At 44.2% G+C, this 11,528-nt stretch overlaps 1 pseudogene; it reads right to left on the bottom strand.

Moving 5' to 3' along the window:
- Positions 1-3,147: 3,147 nt before the first annotated feature.
- Positions 3,148-11,528, bottom strand: part of LOC134984421 (zinc finger protein 585A-like) — a 146,590-nt pseudogene continuing 138,209 nt past the window's right edge.

The following is an 11,528-nucleotide window of genomic DNA, read 5'->3' as shown; positions in this document are numbered from 1 at the left end:
TGGCCCTAGTGGACATTAAATTTGACTCTTCATCGTCGACACTGGTATCAGTATCCGTGTCGACATCTGTGCCTGCCATCTGAGGTAGCGGGCGCTTTAGAGCCCCTGATGGCCTTTGAGACGCCTGGGCAGGCACGAGCTGAGAAGCCGGCTGTCCCACATTTAGCATGTCATCAAATTTTTTATGTAAGGAGTCAACACTTGCACGTAATTCCTTCCATAAGTCCATCCACTCAGGTGTCTGCCCCGCAGGGGGTGACATCACATTTATAGGCATCTGCTCCGCCTCCACATATTGTTCCTCATCAAACATGTCGACACAGCTGTACCGACACACCGCACACACACAGGGAATGCTCTAACAGAGGACAGGACCCCACAAAGCCCTTTGGGGAGACAGAGAGAGAGTATGCCAGCACACACCAGAGCGCTATATAATACAGTGACTAACTAAATTATATCCCCTATAGCTGCTATAATCTTTATACTGCGCCTAAATTTAGTGCCCCCCTCTCTTTTTTACCCTTCTGTAGTGCAGACTGCAGGGGAGAGCCAGGGAGCTTCCTTCCAGGGGAGCTGTGAGGTAAAAATGGCGCCAGTGTGCTGAGGGAGATAGCTCCGCCCCTTTTTCTGCTGACTTTTCTCCCGCTTTTTTATGGATTCTGGCAGGGGTAATTATCACATATATAGCCTCTGGGGCTATATATTGTGATTATTTAGCCAGCCAAGGTGTTTTTATTGCTGCTCAGGGCGACCCCCCCCCCCCCCCCCAGCGCCCTGCACCCATCAGTGACCGGAGTGTGTGGTGTGCATGAAGAGCAATGGCACACAGCTGCAGTGCTGTGCACTACCTTGGTGAAGACTGAAGTCTTCTGCCGCCGATTTTCCGGACCTCTTCTTGCTTCTGGCTCTGTAAGGGGGATGGCGGCGCGGCTCCGGGACCGAACATCAAGGACGGGTCCTGCGGCCAATCCCTGTGGAGCTAATGGTGTCCAGTAGCCTAAGAAGCCCAAGCTAGCTGCAAGCAGGTAGGTTCGCTTCTTCTCCCCTTAGTCCCTTGTTGCAGTGAGCCTGTTGCCAGCAGGTCTCACAGTAAAATAAAAAAACTAAAATATACTTTCTTTTTAGGGGCTCAGGAGAGCCCCTAGTGTGCATCCAGCTCGGCCGGGCACAAAAATCTAACTGAGGCTTGGAGGAGGGTCATAGTGGGAGGAGCCAGTGCACACCAGGTAGTCTAAAAGCTTTCTTTAGTTGTGCCCAGTCTCCTGCGGAGCCGCTATTCCCCATGGTCCTTTCGGAGTTCCCAGCATCCACTAGGACGTCAGAGAAATGAGGCATAGCTATATTGTCACAGACCTCTCATTTCCTCATAGTAGCCATGGGCCAGATGTTATTTCCCATCATTTACAGACTTCTGCAGCTGCACCGAGATGATAGGCTGTCAGCCAGTAGCCCTGCACCGCTCCGGCTCTTACATGTAGTGTGCTGTTCCAGCTGGGAATGGGATGCCCCATCCACCTCACTGACATGACAGGCTCAGATGTCAGTCATGCAGCCCCACTGCTCCCACTCTCTCCGTACTATACATACATGCCTTTCTGGGAGTGTCTCGTCCTGGTTGTCAGTGAGACAGTGTCTCTGGCACAGCTGTGTAATCATGATGTGTGTGTGCTGAGTAGGGAGTGCTGCTAGCAGCAAGTCTCACAGCTTAACTGCAGTGTAGCAGTGTGGTGGGGGTGGGAGAAGGGGGTTGCTACACCAATGAGTCAAGGAGAGGAGGAGTGGTTGGATGGGACTCACACAGCAGGTGGTGAAAAGGTTAAAAATGAGGAGTGGTTGGAAGAGGAAGGAACTAGTAGGCTCAGAAGGGATTAGTAAGGACTCTCAAGGGAAATTGGAGTGGGATCCCACAGGTACCAAACTGGGTAAAGAGCAGCTTTTAGGAAGGAAATAGGTCAGCTAGACCCTGTGGTTGTCCCTTCTTTACCTCATGCGGGGTGGATCTTTGGACTCTCCACTTCCTGGGGAGTCTGGGTTCTTCTTGGCCACTGCAAAAGAAAAGAATTTCCAGCGCTGGCTGATCATGTATGATTAATAGGTACTATACATCCAAAAGGATTAGTGAATTAAAAAACACATTTATTCCACATGTAAAAACACATAAAAAAGAAAAAAATGGAGAAATAAATTAAAAGTTATAATATGCCACAATATGCCTGAGTTGATGATTTAGATGTCCACATCAACGGCTAATGACACTCAGAGAGGACCAATGTCACTGGAAATGTCCATCACTAGCAGTTCATGTGGACATCTAAATCATCAACACAGGCATATTGTGGCATATTCTAATTTTTAATCATTTATTTCTCAATGTTATTTATTTTATTTATTTTTTGTGTGTGTTTTTACATGTGGAATAACTGTGGTTTTTAATTCACTAAGCCTTTCGGATGTATAGTACCTATTAATCATACATGATCAGCCAGCGCTGGTAATTCTTTTCTTTTGCTGTATATTTATCCACCAGGGGATTTACCACCCCTCTTACCAGCTGCTATTGACGGCACTCCCCCTCTCTCTTCTTGGCAACTACCTGGTGGTTCTGTGGTCATCTCAGGCCATGAACCTCCCAGATAAACATGACATGGTCATGGAGATGGTCCTGGGCTCTGTGAAGTAGGTGGAACAAGCAAAGTTGTGTCCCTTCTGAAGGGGCAATGGTGGACATTGTGAATGGTGAAGGGAAGGTTTTTGTCGACAAAGAGGGTTATTCCATATACAGCAGAAGCACGTGGACACTGTCTTGTCCGACCAAGCTTGATTTATGGGCTTTGTCATTTTTTTAAGCAGGATAAAGGCTGAGTTTTTTATTTCTGCAGTAGACTAGAATAAGCCCAGACAGTCCACTTCCATTATACCACCTGAATGTGACGGTCAGTGACCACCGTGCCATCACTTACCTGTATGCTTACACGTAACAGAATGATGGAAAACTTACAAGGTTTCTTTACATCTTCTGGGGTCCACTCCGAGATTAGACATTATGGCGTAATTACTCAGACGGGAATATAAAACAGAATAAAAATAAAAGATTTAATGCAATAATTAGCTGCAATCAAAAGCTTTTATTATGAGATCATACAGGGAGTATCCGCACCATATAGATGTAACATACAACAAACCACCGCAGATGAAACCCGGGTGACTCTAATGCACATGGTAATGTACAGGGTATATATGGACAGGATCTTGTATCAGAAAACACTCGGCACTCCTTATCAAGATGAGTGTCTGCAACAAGTTAGACAAACTAGAAGAAGTGAAAACACGTTCCAATGGCCGCCATATTGTCGTGCAGCAATACAGATTGTGCAAACTGGTATTAGACATTCACATTTACACAAAGCACAAGATACAAAATAAACAGCAGAAAAAAGACCTAAGCATTTGGGATGTATTATTTAGGAAGTAAATATACAGATGGGTCCTCCGTTATCTTGGCTGGCTGAGGCGTTAGTCGCGATCAGGCATACGCAGCGTACTTGGGCGCAAGGAGGCGCGCCTAGTCGTAGGAAGGCACACAGAGCGTTTGGCGTTACCTTTGAGTGTTATACCTAAGATCATCCACCAGATGTCGCTTTTTTAAATCACCAATGGGCAAGCGTGTGGTCTCCATTAAAATACAATACTGAACTACAGCGTAAGAACTACTTTACTGGTGCATCTCATTACGCTACATTATGCTACAGTATGTCATAAAGTCTATAACAGTATATACAGTAAAGGTGCAAATAGTACAGCATATACAGATGCAAATGAACGTGTTACAGATACAGTATGGTCTATTGATGTTAGGGATATGCGAGTGTCCAAATCCCGTAGTATTAAGTATAATGGGGAGAGATAAAAGCTCCTCCCTAAGTTTCTGGATGCCAAATCCCTGTGTGTATAGTTTATACAGATGCAAATGAACGTGTTAAAACACTTGTGTATGCAGACACAACTAATGTAGCTCATTGACTTTACAGTATGTACAGTGCACGAAATGAGCATCCGAGTCCCCTAACGGCATAAACAAAGACCAATGGGGAGGAATCGCTCTTTGTAGTACTTTTACACATGAACTTGAGTATTTTCCGTGCAGTGCTGTGGGCTAGCGATGAAGGCTCCGGTCTGCCATGCTGAGAGTACCGGGTTCGATTCCCAAAGTGTCAAATTTTTTTGTGTTCCCGTCACATTCACTTTATTATTATTTTTTCTGTGTAATCCATTGTAAAACATTCAACAGAAGGGTGCACACAGGTTTCACACAAATCGGGATAAATCTGCAGGAGTGACTCATTCACTATCTAAAATACACAGCGGTAATGAGCACGTATAGACATACCAGTAAGTATAAATTAGTGTATTCTGACGCAACTAACTGTTCGAGCAACACAGTACTGTAGATCGTCGGCATTAGAGAATCTGTGTTGTGAGAATCTGTGTTGTTCATTATAAGCTGTTTGTGCTAATTAGTACTCTAATAGAAAAAACGTACAGAGATACTAAGGACAGTGATTTGGCATCCAGGAACTTAGGGGGGAGCTTTTATTTCTCTCCATTATACATAGAAAGATTAAACTTGCCACTCTACGTTACAAGCTGTTCGTGCTATTTAGTACACTACTAGTGTACTAAATAGCACGAACCCGATCACAACAGTTGCCCAGATCAAGAACACTCTCCAGGAGATAGGTGTATATGTGTCAAAGTCAACAATCAAGAGAAGACTTCACAAGAGTGAATATAGAGGGTTCACCACAAGATGTAAACCATTGGTGAGCAATAAAACAGGAAGACCAGATTAGAGTTTGCAAACAACATCTAAAAAAGCCTTTACAGTCCTGGAACAGCATCCTATGGACAGATGAGACAAATATCAACTTGTACCAGAGTGATGGGAAGAAAAGAGTATGGAGAAGGAAAGGAACTGCTCATGATCCAAAACCTACCAGCTCATCAGTGAAGCATGGTGGTGGTAGTGTCATGGCGTGGGCATGTATGGATGCCAATGGAACTGGTTTCCTTGTATTTATTGATGTGACTGCTGATAAAAGCAGCAGGATGAATGCTGAAGTGTTTTGGGCAGTTTTATCTGCTCATATTCAGTCAAATGTTTCGGAACTCACTGGAAGGCGCTTCACAGTGAAGATGGACAATGACCCGACGCATACTGCGAAAGCAACCAAAGCGTTTAAGGCAAATAAGTGGAATGTTATGCAATGGCCAAGTCAATCACCTGACCTGAATCCGATTGAGCATGCATTTCACTTGATGAAGACAAAACGGAAGAGAAAATGCCCCAAGAACAAGCAGGAACTGAAGACATTTGCAGTAGAGGCCTGGCATAGCATCACCAGGGATGAAACCCAGCGTCTGGTGATGTCTATGCTTTCCAGACTTCAGGCTGTAACTGACAAAAGGATTTGCAACAAAGTATTAAAAAGTAAAAGTTTGATTTAGGATTCTGGAAACAAAGGAAGAAACAAGAGAGCGACTATGGTGTAGTTTTGTCTAGTGTGAGCGGATTCGGTTTTACTCGGATCTCAAAACAGAATCTTTTTGGCTATACAAAACACATGACATCTGTAAGCCAATAAGATGCCGTTTTGAGAACAGAGTAAAACCGAATCGCTCATCACTAGTTTTGTCACACGCAAGAATATTATAGCGTACGGATTACGGCTTGACACATGGCGTATCCGTCCCCCATTCTTTAGTCCAGGTTACTGCTGGGATCTAAATGCTGCTAGGAGACACAAAGAATCGCTATATAGCGTAGTATATTTCCGTATGTGGGATTAAATTCAGTTATCACACAAAATTTATATGCGTACCAGATAAATATTTGCATATCAGTATGGATATTGTATCCAGGTCTTCATCTAGGAGATGGTAATCAGATCGCCCTTGGAAAATATGTCAAAGCTCAATTCACGAAACACTGATCCGGGCTGCGACCACATTAAGTAGTAAAGTATTTTTTGTTGAACTGGACGAGCGCACTGATCTACTGATTTACAATATTTGATTTAGGATTGTTTAGTTTGTACCATTACTTTTGGTCCCTTAAAAAGTGGGAGGCACATATAAAAACCATTTTAATTCCTACACCGTTCACCTGATTTTGATGTATATACCCTCAAATTAAAGCGGAAAGTCTGCAGTTAAAGCACATCTTGTTTGTCTAATTTCAAATCCATTGTGGTGGTGTATAGAGCCCAAAATATGAGAATTGTGTCGATGTCCCAATATATATGGACCAGACTGTATATTGCATGAAGCATAGGAGATAGGATTGACCCTTGAGGAACATTGCATGACAGTGATAATTATACTCCAGAAGATTTAAATGGTTCCGTGCTTGGGTAATGTCTAATATGTTCAACAAGAGCGGATTTATTTCTCTCACAGCATGAAAATGGCTTCTCACCTCGCTGATGTGTATCAAGACCTGATTTCTGTGTAAAACATTTCCCACACTTAGAACAGGAATACGGCTTCTCACCTGTGTGACTTCTCTGATGTGTAACAAGATTTGATTTCGTTGCAAAAAATTTCCCACACTCAGAACAGGAATACGGCTTCTCACCTGTGTGACTTCTCTGATGTGTAACAAGAGCCGATTTCTGTGGAAAACATTTCCCACACACAGAACAGGAATACGGCTTCTCACCTGTGTGACTTCTCTGATGACTAACAAAAGATGATTTGTGTGCAAAACATTTCCCACACTCAGAACAGGAATATGGCTGCTCACCTGTGTGACTTCTCTGATGTGTAACAAGAGCCGATTTCTGTGGAAAACATTTCCCACACTCAGAACAGGAATATGGCTTCTCACCTGTGTGACTTCTCTGATGTGTAACAAGATTTGGTTTCGATACAAAACATTTCCCACACTCAGAACAGGAATACGGCTTCTCACCTGTGTGACTTTTCTGATGTGCAACAAGATTTGATTTTGATGCAAAACATTTCCCACACTCAGAACAGGAATACGGCTTCTCACCTGTGTGACTTCTCTGATGTGTAACAAGAATTGATTGCGATGCAAAAAATTTCCCACACTCAGAACATGGAAATGGCTTCTCACCAGTGTGACTTCTCTGATGTGTAATAAGATCTGATTTCTGTGGAAAACATTTCATACACTCAGAACAGGAATACTGCTTCTCACCTGTGTGACTTCTCTGATGTGTTACAAGATTTGATTTCGATGCAAAACATTTCCCACACTCAGAACAGGAATATGGCTTCTCACCTGTGTGACTTCTCTGATGTTTAAAAAGAGACGATTTATGTGCAAAACATTTCCCACACTCAGAACAGGAATACGGCTTCTCACCTGTGTGACTTCTCTGATGTGTAACAAGATTTGATTTATTTGTAAAAAATTTCCCACACTCAGAATATGGAAATGGCTCCTCACCAGTGTGACTTCTCTGATGTGTAACAAGACCTGATTTCTGTGGAAAACATTTCATACACTCAGAACAGGAATACGGCTTCTCACCTGTGTGCCTTCTCTGATGTGTAACAAGACCTGATTTCTGTGTAAAACATTTCATACACTCAGAACAGGAATACGGCTTCTCACCTGTGTGCCTTCTCTGATGTGTAACAAGATTTGATTTCGATGCAAAAAATTTCCCACACTCAGAGCAGGAATACGGCTTCTCACCTGTGTGACTTCTCTGATGTGTAATAAGATCTGATTTCTGTGGAAAACATTTCATACACTCAGAACAGGAATACGGCTTCTCACCTGTGTGACTTCTCTGATGTGTAACAAGATATGATTTCGATGCAAAACATTTCCCACACTCAGAACAGGAATACGGCTTCTCACCTGTGTGACTTCTCTGATGTTTAAAAAGATCAGATTTCTGTGCAAAACATTTCCCACACTCAGAACAGGAATACGGCTTCTCACCGTGTGAAGTCTCTGATGTGTAACAAGATTTGATTTACTTGTAAAAAATTTCCCACACTCAGAACATGGAAATGGCTTCTCACCAGTGTGACGTCTCTGATGTGTAACAAGATCTGATTTATATGTAAAACATTTCCCACACTCAGAACATGGAAATGGCCTCCCACCTGCCTTAGCTGGCTGATGAGTAATACGGTTTGTGTTCTGTGTAAAACATTTGGCATCTGTAGAACAGGGAAACTCTGTATCTAATCTCAGAGCTGTAATAGATGCACCAATATCAGAGTGATCAGGAGAACATTTCCCAGGATCAGGGGGATCAGTTGATAGAGCTGGATGTATAATTGGGGTAATGAGGTTATCTCCTGGAGAATCCTGTCTACTGTCGTTATCTGTTATTTCACAATCCAGGGATAACATTAGATGTCGTTCTGAGATATTCCTGCTTGTGGGTCCATCTGCTGGAAATAAAATACATTAATATATAAAATGAGCAGACAAGACCCAGGATGTAACAGGATACAATATATAATTCTATAACTGCCACTTTTTTTTTTTACCTGTAATCAGTGCTTTTATGTTTATTAAAAAACAAAAACCTAGGATGCTTAGACTGGAGCTTGATCAACACTGAAGGCTCAAGTGGGATTACTAGAGGTGACATGGACGCTCAAGTGGGATTACTAGAGGTGACACGGACGCTCATATGGGATTACTAGAGGTGACACGGACGCTCATATGGGATTACTAGAGGTGATGTGGGCGCTCATATGGGATTACTAGAGGTGACACGGACGCTCATATGGGATTACTAGAGGTGACACGGACGCTCATATGGGATTACTAGAGGTGACACGGACGCTCATATGGGATTACTAGAGGTGACGTGGGCGCTCATGTGGGATTACTAGAGGTGACGTGGGCGCTCATGTGGGATTACTAGAGGTGACACGGACGCTCATGTGGGATAACTAGAGGGGACATTGGCGCTCATGTGGGATTACTAGAGGGGACATTGGCGCTCATGTGGGATTACTAGAGGGGACATGGACGCTCATGTGGGATTACTAGAGGTGACACAGACGCTCATGTGGGATTATTAGAGGTGACATGGACGCTCATGTGGGATTACTAGAGGTGACATGGACGCTCATGGGGGATTATTAGAGGTGACATGGACACTCATGTGGGATTACTAGGTGACATGGGCGCTCATGTGGGATTACTAGAGGTGACACGGACGCTCATGTGGGATTACTAGAGGTGACACGGACACTCATGTGGGATTAATAGAGGTGACATGGAACGCTCATGTGGGCGTACTAGAGGTGACACGGATGCTCATGTGGGATTACTAGAGGTGACATGGACGCTCATGTGGGATTGCTAGAGGTGACGTGGGCGCTCATGTGGGATTACTAGAGGTGACATGGACGCTCATGTGGGATTACTAGGAGGTGACATGGATGCTTATGTGGGATTACTAGAGGTGACGTAGGCGCTCATGTGGGATTACTAGAGGTGACATGGACATTGCTATAATAAAACACCATAGAAGAGAAAGTGCTGTCCTGTTTGCGCACTAATAAATAATATATAACCTTTATTAAGTACAGTAAAGTATGTAAGATAAATCGTTGAAATATTAAACACAAAGTTAAGTGTATAAAGAGCTGAATAAAGTAATAAAAATAAGATTTTACTCACCGGTAAATCTATTTCTCGTAGTCCGTAGTGGATGCTGGGACTCCGTAAGGACCGTGGGGAATAGCGGCTCCGCGGGAGACTGGGCACATCTAAAGAAAGCTTTAGAACTACCTGGTGTAACTGGCTCCTCCCACTATGACCCTCCTCCAGACCTCAGTTAGGATACTGTGCCCTGAAGAGCTGACACAATAAGGAAGGATTTTGAATCCCGGGTAAGTCTCATACCAACCACACCAATCACACCGTATAACTCGTGATATTATACCCAGTTAACAGTATGAAATATTAACGGAGCCTCTCAACAGATGGCTCAACAATAACCCTTTAGTTAACAATAACTATATACAAGTATTGCAGACAATCCGCACTTGGGATGGGCGCCCAGCATCCACTACGGACTACGAAAAATAGATTTACCGGTGAGTAAAATCTTATTTTCTCTGACGTCCTAAGTGGATGCTGGGACTTCGTAAGGACCATGGGGATTATACCAAAGCTCCCAAACGGGCGGGAGAGTGCGGATGACTCTGCAGCACCAAATGAGAGAACTCAAGGTCCTCCTCAGCCAGGGTATCAAATTTGTAGAATTTTGCAAAAGTGTTAGACCCTGACCTAGTAGCAGCTCGGCAAAGTTGTAAAGCCGAGACCCCTCGGGCAGCTGCCCAAGAAGAGCCCACCTTCCTCGTGGAATGGGCTTTTACAGATTTAGGATGCGGCAGTCCAGCCGCAGAATGTGCAAGCTGAATTGTGCTACAGTCCAGCGAGCAATAGTCTGCTTTGAAGCAGGAGCACCCAGCTTGTTGGGTGCATACAGAATAAACAGCGAGTCAGTTTTCCTGACTCCAGCCGTCCTGGAAACATAGATTTTCAAGGCCCTGATTACGTCCAGTAACTTGGAATCCTCCAAGTCCCTAGTAGCCGCAGGCACCACAATAGGTTGGTTCAAATGAAAAGCAGATACCACCTTAGGGAGAAACTGAGGACGAGTCCTCAATTCCGCCCTATCCATATGGAAAATCAGATAAGGGCTTTTACATGACAAAGCCGCCAATTCTGACACACGCCTGGCCGAAGCCAAGGCCAACAGCATGACCACTTTCCACGTGAGATATTTCAAATCCACGGTTTTTAGTGGCTCAAACCAATGTGACTTTAGGAAACCCAACACCACGTTGAGATCCCAAGGTGCCACTGGAGGCACAAAAGGGGGCTGAATACGCAGCACTCCCTTAACAAATGTCTGAACTTCAGGCAGTGAAGCCAGTTCTTTCTGAAAGAAAATCGACAGAGCCGAGATCTGGACCTTAATGGAACCCAATTTTAGGCCCATAGTCACTCCTGACTGTAGAAAGTGCAGAAATCGACCCAGCTGAAATTCCTCTGTTGGGGCCTTCCTGGCCTCACACCAAGCAACATATTTCCGCCATATGCGGTGATAATGTTTTGCAGTGACATCTTTCCTGGCTTTAATCAGCGTAGGAATTACTTCCTCCGGAATGCACTTTTCTTTTAGGATCCGGTGTTCAACCGCCATGCCATCAAACGCAGATGCGGTAAGTCTTGGAACAGACAGGGCCCCTGCTGCAGCAGGTCCTGTCTGAGCGGCAGAGGCCATGGGTCCTCTGAGATCATTTCTTGAAGTTTCGGATACCAAGCTCTTCTTGGCCAATCCAGAACCACGAGTTTAGTCCTTACTCCTCGTCTTCTTATTATTCTCAGTACCCTGGGTATGAGAGGTAGAGGAGGGAACACAAACAGACTGGTACACCCACGGTGTCGCTAGAGCGTCCACAGCTATCGCCTGAGGGTCCCTTGACCTGGCGCAATATCTTTTTAGCTT

The sequence above is a fragment of the Pseudophryne corroboree genome (genome assembly GCF_028390025.1).
Source record: "Pseudophryne corroboree isolate aPseCor3 chromosome 3 unlocalized genomic scaffold, aPseCor3.hap2 SUPER_3_unloc_52, whole genome shotgun sequence".
NCBI lineage: Eukaryota > Metazoa > Chordata > Amphibia > Anura > Myobatrachidae > Pseudophryne > Pseudophryne corroboree.
The sequence above is the reverse complement of the archived record's forward strand: the minus strand, read 5'-3'. Positions and strand labels throughout refer to the sequence as shown.